Source organism: Crocuta crocuta, unplaced genomic scaffold, assembly GCF_008692635.1.
Source record: "Crocuta crocuta isolate KB4526 unplaced genomic scaffold, BGI_CrCroc_1.0 scaffold57, whole genome shotgun sequence".
Classification (NCBI taxonomy): domain Eukaryota; kingdom Metazoa; phylum Chordata; class Mammalia; order Carnivora; family Hyaenidae; genus Crocuta; species Crocuta crocuta.
The window spans coordinates 5,063,578-5,078,894 of NW_027532163.1; positions in this window are offsets into that span (position 1 = coordinate 5,063,578).

A 15,317-nucleotide genomic window follows, 5' to 3' on the forward strand; every position below is an offset into this window, starting at 1 on the left:
CTGTGTAATTTAATTTGCTGTCCTAACTAAAGAAAAAAAAAAAAAAAAAAAAAAAAAAAAGACGAAGAAGAAGGAGAAGCCAGCCTAGCTCCCTGGAAGAGGAAAACAATGTAAATCTTAGAGATGGGGCACTTTATGTTTGGCAATCAAAATTCAGTACTTTGTACTTGTAGCATCACTGACTATACAATGCACAGATGTCTGGGGAAAGTAAGAAAGGGAGTTCTATGCAGGGAGAGCCACGTAAGAAAACTGGTTTTGAACTAATTTTTGAGTTTTTTGATAGAAAACCATTACAAAGTCTAGAATTGTCTTCATAGAGATACTTCTGGTTAGGGTTGATTCTTTGGCACAGAGGGTGACAGACTTTCTCATAAGAGGCCAGATACTAAATATTGTAGGCTTGCAGGGCATCCTTTTTCCTTGGCAGCTCTGCTGGTATGGCACAAAAGCAGCCACAGACAACGGGTGAACATTGAGCGTGTAAGTAAAACTTTATTTACAGACAGTGGAATTTGAATTCCATATAATTTTGACAGGTCATGATATTTATTCTTCTTTGATCCCCACCCCCCAACCGCTTAAATATGTACAAACCATTATTAGCTCACAGGTTGTAGAAGAAGAGATGGTGGGCAGGATGTGGTCTCTGGTTTTCCAACTCCTTCTGTAGCCTACTAGAAAAAGCACACTGATTATAGTTAGAACACCCTGTTCCAGCCACTGCATTTGAAGTCCAGACTCAGTTTCCTCATTTGCAAGATGAGTTTAAATGATAACACTACATGCTGGACAAGATGTGGGCCACAGGAATTCTCATTCATTGTTGGTGGAACTGCAAAATGGTACAGCCATTTAGGAGAACAGTTTAGTGGTTTCTTACAAAATTAAACCATATGGTTTCATATGGTTCTGCAAATCATGCGCCCTGGTTTTTTCTCAAGTGAGCTGAAAACTTAAGTTTGCACAAAAACATTGATGGTTTATAGCAGCTTTATTTATAATTGCCTAGACTTGGAAGCAATCAAGATGTCCTTCAGTAGGTTAGTGGATAAGGAAACTGTGGTACATCCAGACAGACAATGGACTACTACTCAACATTAAAAGGAAACGTGGCTATCAAGCCATGAAAAGACATGGAGGAACATTAAAAGCATATTACTATGTGAAAGAAGCCACTATGAAAAGGCTACATTATGTATTATGTATAATTCCAACCATATGACATTGGGGAAGAAAAAACTATGAGGACAGTATAAAGATTGGTGGCTGCCAAGAGTTACAGAGGAGGGAGGGAGGCTAGGTGAACAGAGGATTTTTAGGGTGGAGAAATTATTCTGTATGATACTATAATGGTGGATATATGCCATTATACATTTATCAAAACCCATAGGATGTGTAACACCAAGAGCGAACCCTAATGGAAACTGAGGACCTTGGGTGATCGGGTTCTGCACTGATAGTGTGGAGCCTGTTTGGGATTCTTTCTCTTTCTCCCTCTCTCTCTGCCCCTCCTCTACTTGCACTTTTTATCTCTCAAAAGTAAATAAATAAATATTTTTTAAAAAAACATAAAAGGAACATGAGGTTACGGTGCCTAGGTGGCTCAGTCAGTTAAGCATCTGACTCAATTTTGGCTCAAGTCATGATCTCGTGGTTCATGGGATCAAGCTCCACACTGGGCTCTGTGCTGATGGCACAGCTTGCTTGGGATTCTCTCTCTCTCTCTCTCTCTCTTTGTCCCTCCCCCTCCCCAAATAAAAAAATAAAACAAAATAATGGTATTTGCTCAGTCTAACTCATGGCAGTCCAGCAGATCTGATGAGTTAGTTGTAAAGTGCTGAGTAAACAAGAAGTTGCTGCCCAAATGCTAGTTACTCAGCAGAAGTCAGCCTCCTTCCCTCTAAGATGTTCCAAATAATAAGAGTCTGAGAGATATCTTCTGAGCAATAACATTTCTGGATACCTCTCGGTGATTAACAATGTGGGCATTAACTTCTGAGAAGGCTTGCAATTCAGAACCATCACCAAGGGCAAGAACCTGGCTAAGGATTAGCCAAGCATTTCCCAAACACATGCATGACTTAGAAGACCATTAACAAATGCAACACCATTAAAAACTGGCAGCGTGGGGTTCTGCTGATGTTCTTCGGGAAATGCTAGCCTCAGGCATTTCAGTTTATGCCATAAAAAAGATATATACACTAGAACCTTACCTTCAAGAAGCTGCAAATCTAGTAGAGAGGAAAAAAGACAAGGACTCGTCTTATACTGACATTTGCTTTATTTCTATTTGATGTTACCTAACGTGTTCTTATATTTTGTTAGAAAATTATGAGCCATTGGGAAATGTGTGGGTTTAAGCTGCCTGTTGAAGTTACATTATTTCATTAATTTTTTCACAATTTATTTCAATAGTAACAGATCATTGAAATGAGAAAACAGATTAATGGAGGATCTTGCTTCCATTACAGATTACTTGGTTTGCTCTGTACTCAATGTGTAAAGAGAGATGTACGTAGAATTCTAGTTCTCGATATAGAAGCACACATATTAGTGGATTAATTTAATTTATTAGCGAAGTTAATGGTTTGTTAGTCTCGTTGGTGTTGTTTGGGAGGAAAATCAACCACTCTAAAATAGATGCATCTCTGAGTTGCTCACCCTGCAGGAGCTGGTGCGGGCATTGCCCACGGCAGGAAGCAGTTGGGTTATGATCTCCTTTGTAGCACATGTGGTTTTCTCATCCCAGCATAGCACCCTGCTTCTGATGCCCTGGTGATGAGTGCTGTCTCTTCAAGATGCATCCCACTCCTAAAATGAATCGTGCATGCCCTGCATGGCTCATATTTTAACCAGGCCATCCCCAAAGCTCCTCCAGCATAAATAAAGATCTGTCTAGCTCTTGAATGTGATGTGACAAAAGAACAGAAATTTAATGTTATTTACACTGGTAGGCAGATGATGTGCAGGGATATAACATTGTCAGGGAATTGGGAGTAAATGGTTTCTTTTCTGTTACAGCTTGCAACAATTGTATCTGTATTTTTATAGTGCTTTATAGTGTATGCTGCCCCTTTAATTGTTTCAGAATTGGGCAGCTTCATCAAGAGGAAGTCCCTTGCACAAGAAACAGTGAAGCCCAGAGCTATTGAAGAACGTGCCTGAGGCTCCCAACTAGAAGGAGCTGGAGCTGGGATTTGAATTCACTCTTGGCTCAAGCTTCCTGCAACTCTGTTTGCTGCTTCCTCAGAGGTGGATGTCCTGTGGTTGGATGGGTCATAGTGAGCGTATTAGTACTGCATAGTTAGATGACATCTGGGATGCCTACCTAACAGAAGCACCTCATGGCTAGTATTCTTTCCCCTGCAGTCTTGAAACTTTGTCTTGGTAAATTCAAAGCTCTTAAAAAAAGCTTTCATTAGAAAACGTTTCAAAAATATTCAAGAGTAGAGAGAAGAGTATATTACTCTCTATGATCCAATTTCCTAGTTTTAACAATTAGCAGCACATGGGCAAGTTTGTCTCAACTCCCCCCCCCCCATTGAATNATGCTCTGTCTCTAAGAGATAAAGTTTTCAGATTCTCTTTTTTTTCCTGTATAACAAAGCACCTCCAAACTTAGGGACCTAAAACAGGAATTTACTGTGATCTCTCATGGTTCTGTAGTATGATGGGCTCAGCTAAGCAGCTTTTATTTGGAGTCTTTACTGTTATTTACATCAGATTCCAGTTGGGGATGCAATCATCTGAAGATATGACTGGGCTGGATACAAAAGGTGGCTTGTTCATGTGACTGTCAGTGGGGGACTCACATGGGGCTGGTGACTCTTTAGTTCCTCTGCATGTGGCGTGGGCTTCTCCTATGGATGCTGGGTTCCAAGAGGGAATGTCCCATGAACAAGAGTTCTAATCCACTTGAGTAGAAGCTGTAGGCTTCTTATGACTTAGCCTCAGAGCTTATGACCATCCCTACCATCACTTTCCACTGGAGAAGGGAGTCACTATAGGAGTTCCACTCTACTTCCCAATGAGAGGACAGCCAAAAAATTAAATTTACTTAAAATATTTAATTAAAAAGGGGCACCTGAGTGGCTCAGTCAGTTGAGCATCTGACTTTGGCTCAGGTCATGATCTCACAGCTTGTGAGTTCAAGCCCCGTGTCAGGCTCTGTGCTGACAGCTTGGAGCCTGGAGCCTGCTTCTGCTTCTGTCTCTGTCTCTCTCTCTCTGCCCCACCCCTACTCACACTCAGTCTCTGCTTCTCTCGAAAATAAATAATATAAATAAATATGTAATATTTATATATTATATAAGATATATATTTATATATTATATAAGATATATATTTATNCTATCAGTATCTCACATTTGGTTTGTTCAAAGGAGGATCAAAATGAAGTCCACACAGGGGCACCTGGGTGGCTCATTCAGTTGGGCGTCCAACTTCGGCTCAGGTCATGATCTCACGGTTCCTGGGTTTGAGCCCCACATCGGGCTCTGTGCTGACAGCTAGCTCAGAGCCTGGAGCCTCTCTTTGGATTCCGTGTCTCCCTCTCTCTCTAGCCCTTCCCTGCTCATGCTGTCTCTCTCTCTCAAAAATAAATAAAAAAACATTAAAAAGAAAATTAAAAAATAATGAAGTCCACACATTGCATTGGGTGGATACAATTTTTGTGTTTCCTTTAATCTAAGATATCCTTCTCTTTGTTTATTCTTTGCTTAAAACTTATTGTTGAAGAAGCAGAGAATAATCTGTCCTGTTGAGTATCCTACAATTTGGATTTTGCTGCATGTGTGCCTGGTGTTCCTTAATCCCTTTAATTTTTCTCTTCGTAGACTCTTAGATCCTTGACCAAGTTCAGGTCCACAATTGTGGTAAAAACATGTCATAGATAGTGATGCATCCTTACTGCATCACACCAGGCGGCGCGAGATCAGTTCATCCTTCTTCGGTGATGTTAAAATGGATTTGTGGGTTCAGGTGTTGAAGCCAGAATTCCTTACTCCAATGGAGCCTTTTTAGAAAAGGCTTCTAAATAGTCGTTCCTCTTTTGCAGGCTCAGGAAATGGAATGAGTCTATATTTATATATCTGTGTCTGCATTTACTGTGTGGTAACCATGTGCCAGACATCACATCAGATACTTAGATGACTCAACCGATTTATTTTTCATAACAAACCCAATAAAACAGGAATTATGATCATCCTCATTTTACAGAGAAGGGAACTGAGGCACACGCGCCCCGTGTCCGGCATCCAGAGAGTGGATGCCTTCTGATTAGTTCTCATTTACAAAGGGGATTAATTTTCATTTTCAGAATTCCCGGGGGAAACCAACTTAGGCCCACGAGAAAGGGAAGACAAAACAAGGGCTTCACACATTTAATTGCTTCCTCTTAAAATCCAGAGTCACTATCCTGAATCCAGAAGCTCGTGGGGCCAATCCTGCCCCAGCTTCCCAGTGCAGGAGAATGATTTATTTAACAATAACGTTTCCCTTCTCTGCAGCATCCAGTGTGTAATAGGGTCAGGGGGCGTGGCCTGCCGCCTCTGCGAAGGATGTGAAGCAGGGATGCAGCTTAACATTTGCGCTGCTTGCTTTCCCCAGACCAGAGGCTCAGCAACGACAACTTTATTTTAAAGAAAATATTTTCAAGTGCAGTTTGCAGTTTATACATGAAACGTAATGAGCAAAATGGATGCAGCTGTCTTTTAATTTAACCTTGCAGCGCCACCTGGGTTTGCTTTCCTACCGAAGGGAGGATGTCGGCGGCTTTGTGCCTTTCTTCAAAACTTTGGAGCCTCTGAGCTTCAGAGGGGGTGGAGTCGGGCTGTAAGGTGGGCATGTGCCCGGTGGAGCCTGGTATCCGGGGCCATCTTAGCTGAAGAAGAGAAGACGGGATAGAAGGGAACCCAGACATGAGCAGCAAGGGCCAGCTAGTGGAACGCGGAGGGCGCTGTCTTGTAGCAGGAACGCTCTTCTTTCTTTCTCCAGGGAACATTTTTGAAGGACGTGGCAGCATTTCTCGCTTCTCTGTAAGAGCTGTTTGGAGCCGTCTTAGCGCTGGATGTCCTGTCTCATGGGGTCTAAAACAGATTCTGTGCCCTGTCGGTTCCATGAGGTTGCTCTCTGCCCCTCTTGGGCAAGTACTTCTGCAATGTTGGGGCCTAATGGAGCCAGCTCTATCCTCCCTGGAGGGTTCCCCGTTCTGCCGGCCTTGACCTTCCCCTGTGGCCTTGTGTGAACTCAGCTGTGGGGTCTGGGCTCATGGGCATTGCACGTTGACAAAGCCAATTTCTTAATAGTGGTTGNCAGTCTTAGCATTTGCTCTTAGTGATTTTAAAGGACACTGAATGGCTTAGGTTCACACCTTGTTACAAGGACAGAGATACATGCTCGCATGCACACACCCACACAGTTAACTTTTGGACATTCTGACATNATATAACACAGGGACACAAATTCCCAAGAAGTTTCCACAGTCCAGTGAAGGAAATAGAGTCTACTTGGAAGCATAGAATGCCTTTATTCATCTGCTGAGGTTGTGGGGCGAGGGGTTGTGGGGCGAGGGCTGCCGCGTGGAGTCTCTGAGTTACCTTGAACATATTAGCCATTCAGGGCGAGGGCTATTTTAATGACCAAATAGTCGCCTCATTAAGAACATGGTAGCACTTTGTGTGAAGCACTGCGGTGGTTGCTTATTTCTTAAAATACTTTTCTGTAGCACATACCTTTCCCATGGACACAGAGCCCTTGAATAGCATTTGCTGGTCCGCTGTCTTGTGACTTAAAAATTGACCCTTGTACTCTGAATGAGAACAGTGTGGAGGAAAAGGAAGGGAGGGAGGGAAGACAGAAAGAAGAATGAATGAATGAAAAAAGGGAGGAAGGAGGAAAGAAGGGAGGGAAGGAGGAAGGAAGGAAGGGGAAAGCCCCCCCCCCATGCTGAAGCCTTATATTAACTCTAAGAGTGGGCGGTTCATTAGAGCTGAGTTGCATAAGTCATTGTCGAAGGATTTGCTTTTTTTCCTCTCATGTCTTTTTCCTAAGCCAACTGACTGGTTGGAGGCCGCCATTGGGTCTGTCTCCATCTTAGGGCAATGGGAAATGGGATAAGGTCTCAGGTGGGGTAGAATCCCCAGTCGTGATGTAATGCGAGTTTCTACCTCATGCTTATATGTCATTCACACAAGTGGAGCATCATGGGAGCTGGACCAGATTGATGTCCTCTCCAAGAATAGCACTGATTATAGAACAGATTTTCCCATATACAGAGCCATTTTTAATTCTCTGCCTACCACAGCTGCCAGCCTGCAGAGATAATTCCTTCTAGCAGAATAGCGCTAGATTATTATAGGGAAATCAAATTTGCATAAAAACACTCTCTCTCCCCTCTCTCTCTCCCTTTCTCTCTAAGTTACTAAACAGATACTGTCAATTACTTTTGTTGGAAGAGCTTTTGTGGGGGAAGGGAAAATACATTGTTTTTTGGAAAAACACCACATGAAAACTTTCTATACAACTTTAAAAGATTCTGAGGGCTAGCATTTAGTGTGACACTTCATATTTGATGGATGTTTCACTATTTTCTAAGCGTTTTCTGTTCAATAAACTTTTTGTATGTATTTTGTTTTGAGTGGGCACAGATATTGAAGACATAAAAAAATGAATAGCCCTTGTTTTTGAAAAGCTTATTTTATTTGATTCATGGAAAATATACATGAAATGCATAAGGCAGACACCACTAGGCCCGTTTTGCAGATGAGGAAACTGAGGCCCAGAGAAGTTTCAGTGACCTTTTGAAAGTGTGAATAACTGGCAGGTGAAGGATTGAAAACTCAGGTCTTCAGTCTTGTTTAGCTTACTGTGGGTACCACATCACTGAGGAGAGAACGGTTGCAGCTGCAAATTGGCAGCTTGTAGTTGCTTGGCCAAACCTTTTATTTTGTTACTTAAAAAATTTTTAGGTTTATTTTTGAGAGAGAGACAGTGAAGGAATCCCAAGGAGGCTCGCACTTCTGGTGCACGTCTGGTGCAGAGCCTGATGCAGGGCTCGAACTCATGAATCATGAGATCATAACCTGAGCCGAAACCAAGAGGCAGACGCTTAACTGACTGAGCCACTCTGGTGCCCTTAGTGAAATATTTTAATTTGACTTTGAAAACCAGAAACTTCCATTCCATTCCCAGTCCCACCCCCCACCACCTCACCCAAAAGCAGACTTCTGGGCTTCTTTGAAAAAATATTTTAAAATCTGTCAACACCAAGTATGTATTCTACCAAGGAAGGACTGTTCCATCAGACTGGGCACAGCCAGTGGCCACTACTCCCTGTGTCCCTATGTCTACATCACTAAGTTACCAGCTTTTGAGCCCAGAAGGCTTGGAGATGTCCCCTTTGCTGAATCTGGGAGAGCATAGCAATGTGTGTGCTTTGTCCTGGGAGCAGCATTCTCACACTGTTTTAAAAATAATCTAGTTTTTCCATTGCCTTGGTTTTTTAGCTTTTAAAAAAAGTTGGCAATTTTCAGCTTTTTAAAAAAAATGGCCCCCTGTGGGCTCCCAATCCTGATGATTCAGGATTTGGAGACTCATGAGAGGTTTTTACTTTACTAGACACTGTAGGCTGATATTCTATTTGTGTTCTTAAAAAGGCTTTTGTGGCTATTATTTTATTTAATTGTGCTCTATTTTCTAATCTGGTTTAAGCCATCTTCTGGGTGTGAAGGTAGAATTCTGTTTAGTTCTCACTTTTGCATTTGAGCTTCGATTTTCTGATTTTATTGGGCAGATTTCTACGCTGAATGTAGGTTCTTAGGAAAATGAAGGTTAGGTGACTGTAAGAAAGAAATAGAGAGATGGTCATGGTGTGGAAAATGCCTTAGACAGAAGGTGTTGCTAAGTTCTAATTTACTGTGAAAGCTTAATTAAATAATTTGATTGAACCATGGAAGTTACAGGTTAGACAGATCACCCAAGAATCTAAAAACAGCACCAGAGCATCAGAGACCTTCTGTGAAAGAACTGTATGAGCTGGCTGTATGTATGCGGTGGGTTCCTGGTGTTACTCTGTCACATCTTTGTTCCATCAGAGTTGAGGTCACAGTTTGTTGAGGGTCCCACATTGGGGGGAAGGTCGTGTTCTGTGCCTTTTGCATAACCTTGCAGCCCTCCCTGCATTTCCAAATCTGGGGATTCTGTTCGCCTCCTCCCTCCTGAGAAAGTGACCGTGAGCACACAGGATTGGTTTGATTTCAAACCTTGTGACAGCTCTCTAGTCTCCCATACACTCCTAGTTCTTCTTGGTGATTAAAATTCCACTTCATTTGTGCTGTTTTGGCCTTAGATGTTGATTCTGTATTATAAAAATCAGTTATCAACCTTGACAAGTGCAGAGTTTGCAAAACACATTCATACGCCATGTCTCATGTGATCTTCACATTGGCTCTGGGAGGTAGAGTGGCACTGTGTGATTTGGGAACTAGAGATGCTAGGTTTGAATCCCAACTCATTAACTGTGTGATGTTTAACAAGGGATATGGCCTCTCTGAACTGAATTTCTTTCCTATATATAAGGATTAAACTTTTACAGAGTGATTGTAAGAATTAGAGCCCATTCATCCTTCCGTCTGTCTGTCCATCCATCCATCCATCTGTCCATCCCTCCATCCATCATTATATATCCCCAGTCCTCTGGAGAAAGGGAGCTCATTGTTATTGCAACCTGAGTCCTTTCACTCTGCTCGTTATGTTGGGTGAGCACAGTTGTAGGAAATTGTCTTAGTCTGTTTGGGCTGCTGTAATGGAACATCATAGACTGGGTGGTTTAAATGACAGACATTTATAATTCTTATATAACAATTCTTATTATATAAGCCTCTTAAATTCTAGAGGCTGGGAAGTCCAAGATCAAGACATCAGTGGATTGGGTGTTTGGTAACAGCCCGCTTCCTACTCCAAAGACAGCTCTCTCGGTGTGTCCTCCCAAGGCAGAAGGGGGGCGGGGGGAGCTCTCTGGGGTTTCTGTTATAATCTCATTCATGAGCGCTCCATCCTCATGACCTCCCAAAGGCCCTACCCCCTAATGCCGTCAGGTTTCAGCATATGAATTCTTGGAGGTCACACATGTGAGTCTATAGCAGAGAGCATACTTAGGTGGGTTGCAACTGAGCTTGGCCCTGTACGTGCCCCTGGGCAAGTTTACTTGTTCTCACTAATCTTCAGGTTCCTCTTCTGAAGAGACAGCACAGCGACACCCCTGCCTCGGCAGGTTGTCATGAAGATCAGATGAAGATGTTCCTGTAAAGTGCCAAACACAGTACTTGGCACACGGCAGAGTGTTTGTCAGCAATGGCGTTATTGTAGATTGGGCTCTCGCACAGCGAGAATGTTGGTGGGGAAGACATATCTGCACCTGCTCCTCACCAGCTGCCTTCTCTGTGGCCGGGCAGACAACACAGCAGCAGTTTCTGAGTCTGAGAAGCTGTGGCTTATCTCTCTTCGCCTCTCAGCTGTTTGTCCGCATCTTCCACTTTGCAGGGATGCTGGGCCGAGGCAGGTCATGCGGTTGGGGGGTGGGGGGTGGGCAGGAGGACATGCCTTTCCATGGTGTATACTGGTTCCCTCTCAGCCGAATAGAGCTCTCATTGGCAGTCCTGCCCTTGCCTGGGTGGGGTCAGACACCACTCATATTTGAGGGACAGGCTTCCGAGTGGCCATGGAGAAGTTGCCATATGTCCAACTTCTACTCTGTTTCATGTATCTGAAGTCAGACTGCCTGGGTTCAAGTCTGAGCTCCGCTTCTTACAAACCAAGTAGTTTGACTTCTTTTTTTTTTTAATGGTTTTTAAAAATTTTTAATGTTTTATTTATTTCTGAGAGAGAGAGAGAGAGCGTGAACAGGGGAGGGTCAGAGAGAGAGGGAGACACAGAATCTGAAGCAGCTCTAGGCTGTGAGCTGTCAGCACAGAGCCTGATGTGGGGCTCGAACCCATAAACCGTGAGATCATGACCTGAGCCAAAGTCAGACACTTAACCAACTGAGCCACCCAGGTGCCCCCCAAGTAGTTTGACTTCTTTAAATTCCAGTTTCTTTAGTTGAAAACAGGGGGATAATAATAGCTGAGGCTTGTATAACATTTACTGTGTTCTAGGCACTTCACTCATACCAATTCATTTATCCCCACATCAGCTCTGGGAGTTGGTTAGTACTCTTATGTCTATTTATAGATTGTGAGATTGAAGCACAGAGAGATTAACGAGCTTGCTCAAGGTAAATGACAGTACTGGGACTCAGACCCAGGCAGACAGATTCCAGGGATCTGAGGTCTCAGCCACTCTTCTATCTCCTTCCCTAATAGAGTGAGATAATAAACAACATGCTTGGTACATAGTATATGCTTAGTAAACATATGGGGTTTTTTTTCAAGTGAAAAATTTTAATTTTGTTAATCAAGTATTTACTTCTTTTATGATTTCTCCTTACCATTTAAGTTATAAATCCATCACTATTTTGGATTTCAACTATATTTACTTATTCTTTTCCTAATGTTTTAATCATTTGAATTTTGTATTTAATTATCTTCATCACAAAAATCCAATGCTTTTAAAATATTTATTTGTTACTTTATTGCGGTAGGAACATTTAACACAAGATCTACCTTAAAATTTTTTTAAATGCTTATTTATACTTTTGAAAGACAGAGAGAGAGGAGAATGAGTGAATGAGTGGGGGAGGGGCAGACAGAAAGGGAGACAGAATCTGAAGCAGGCTCCAGGCTCTGAGCTATCAGCGCAGAGCCTACTGTGGGGCTTGAACTCACCAACCATGAGACCATGAGCTGAAGTTGGATGTTTAACAGATTGAGCCACCCAGGCGCCCCACACAGGATCTACCTTTTAAACAAACTTCAAAGTGTAGAACACGTTGTTGACAATGGGTATACATTGTTGGCAATAGATGGACAGCACGTCTCTACAGATTATTCTTCTTACTTGACTAAAACTTCATTCCTGTTTAGTAACTCCCCTCTTCCCCTTCCTCAGGCTTTTGTAACAGTATATGCGCAGTAAATAATAACTGTCAGTTAAGCAGGTAAGTTGCAGTAAGCAAGCAATAGGGCCTTAGAACACCAGTTGCCGGGGAAGCCTTAGAGATCTCTCCCTCTGCCTCAGGGCTACACGTATCCATCTTGGCCTCGTGCTGAAGTTTGAAACCTAATGCTCATGATACCCTTGTGGCAGTACTAATATTTACTGTCAGTATGAAATATTTATTAAGTACCTACTTAGACCTGGTGCATTTTCAGATGTTTCAGATACAAGTAATTAACCCTGAATCATGCCCCTCTGCACTTTCAAGTTCAAGACAAAGAATGCTCCGTTTTAGTTTTCAGTCACTTGGTATATGTACCTCACATTTTACATAGATGCTTTTAAAATCATCACCCTTGTCCCCATCATCATTATCATCTCTTTCCTCACCATCATCATAGCAAGCGCCTACTGTGTGTCAAGTGCTATCTGCTTTGCCTGAACCATCTCATTTAATCTTCACATTAGAGCATAAAATGAAGATTTCTGCCAATCAGTCACCTACAAATTAAAGCAAATGTTGTGTAAATATCATTGCTAGCAATAGGTACAACAGGGGGAAGGGGAGAGAAATGTATCTTAGCTCTTGGAATATTTAAGAATTGCTCCATAGACTATTTGAAGAGATTCCTTTGGTGTAAATGCCTGTATGCTTAGAATAATAGGATTTGATGAATAGAATATCAAAATATTGACAAAACTCAGGGCGCCTGGGTATCTCAGTTGGTTGAGCATCTGACTCTCAATTTCGGCTCAGGTTATGATCTCATGGTTTGTGAGTTTGAATCCCATGTGGAGGTCTGGGCTGACAGTGCAGAGCCTGGTTGGGATTCTCTCTCTCTCCCTCTGTCTCTACTCCTCCCTTGCTTGTGCTCTCTCTCTCTGTGTCTCTTTCTCAAAGTAAATAAATAAACTTAAAAAAATATTGACACAACTCTGCTAGTTCTCATTTCCAAAATACTGCCTTGTGAATATGAGTGTTTAAATGTTGATATAAACATTTAATGAGCACCTACTATGTTCTGGCACATTGATATTCTCCCACACCCAACTTTCTCACCTTTGGAAGCTCCTGATTTTATAGACCATGTCCTATCACTCTGGTAATGAATTAATAGTTAATTTCAGTCTCAGCGAAATGTAGGGATTTTCCTGGAGCTGCCTCCCAAGGTTGAATAATTTTTAGTTATGGAAAAAGCAATGTTTCAGGGGATTTTTAGGATTATCATAGGTGAGTCTCTCTCCATTTTGTAAGGATAGGTTCTTTTTTACTTAGAATTATTCTGATTATAAAAGTAACATCAGCCCAAACTTCCAATTCTGGCCAAATGGTTGGAGACCAGATACTTTCATGTATCTTCCTGCTCCAATAACCTAAGAATGCTGGATAAAGTATAACTAACATTTTTATGATATCTGCAAAAAAAAAAAAAAGCAAGTGTGGTTTCCATGGTCTAAAAATAAATAAGACAATGGAAAATGGATATGAAACATAAACTGAAGTTCTGCCCTGAGGATGTTTGCTGAGAGCAGAAACTTAGATTCTTAAATTTTGACTACTGTGCTAGGAACCAGAAACCAGGGTTTGGCCCCTTGGGATGTGGGACGTTGAAATTGAGACCCTAATCTAAAACCAGAGCCTTTAGCCTCCTAAGGCTTTTCCTCAATGGAAAGGTGCGTTATAAAAAAAAATTTCCCCTGTTGGCCAAGAGATATATCTTAGCCTCTGCTCTCGTTTGGGAAAGATGTCTCTTTCCCCCAAATTTAACAACAGCTCAGCCCTCATTTGGCTTTGACTTTGAATGTATACTGTCTGAGTGATCTAGTTGAGGTATTAACTTTAGAGGCCCTGGACTGATGGTACTCAGAGTGCCTAGAAGATGGAGATGTGAATACTGTGTGGAGAAATGAACCTGTAACCCAGACTCTGTGGCCTCTGTTGTTTCAGATAAGTCTCACGTGATTTCACAATCCGGAATTATAAACACACAGAATTTAGTTGTTATGCATTTAAGAGTCAAGGGAAACAACAAATAATAGAATGAGACCCTCAAATACTTCATATATTGGAGTTATGATGATACAGAAATAAGCTAAATATGTTCAGTGAAATAACAGAACTGAAAACTTGAGCAACTGAATCAACTAATCCCAAGTAATATGTATATCAAAAGTCTATCAAAAAGCCTAAAGAGATTTGAAAAAAGCCCTGGTAGAACATCTAGAAATAAATATAAAATTATTGAAATTAAAAGTAAAACATGCTCTTTGTGAGAAATTTGAAAAAAGTTACCCATTTATTCTATCACTGAGGGGAAAGCAATATTAATACTTTTAAATAAATTTTCAAGTCTTTTTTTCTGTGTTTTTACACAGTACACTTGTGTTCCGTATATGTTTTATTTTATCATTTCCTTTCTATATTGAAGGCATTTTTCATATAATTGTGCTGTATAATATATGTTAATGAAGAAAGACCATAATGTAAATGTTTCTCTATAGTTGGACTTATTTATTTGCTATGTATTTATTTGCAAATAACATCTCAGCATCCCCCTCCCTTGCCCCTTATTTAACTGCAGTATAGTTGATCCATAGACCCTCCTAATGCTTAGGCTAGGAATGGGCAAAATGTTGCTTTCTCTACATTCTACTGGTTTAGGTGAAGCATATGGGAAACTCAGGTTCAATGTAGGAAAAGACTATATGAAAGTATGGCTAATGAAAGACATGGTTCATTGGGGACCCAGCTATCACACACGTACTGTTTTGTTTTCCTTTTTTTGTGTAATGGTGGGATATTATACACTGTTCCCTGTCTTACTTTTTCAGCAAAATATTTTTCAGCGTATTCAGTACTAACACTGAATACTGAATATTATTTGGGATTAGGATTGGCTGCAAGTAAAATAACAAACTACAGCGACTTAAACACAATAGAAGTTTGTCTTTTGTTTTTTTCAAGATTTATTTTTTAAAAGATTTTTTATTTTTATCTTTTTATTTTTTATTATTATTTCTTGAAATTAAAAAGTCTTTTAGTGTTTATTTATTTTTTTATAGTTTACTGTAAAGTTTTTTCCATATAATACCCAGAGCTCATCCTAACGAGTAAGGATTTTTTATTTTTTAAGTATGTCTACACCCAACATGGGGCTCAAACCTGTAGCCCCGAGATTGAGTCACATGCTTTTCTAACTGAACCAGCCAGGTGCCCCAGA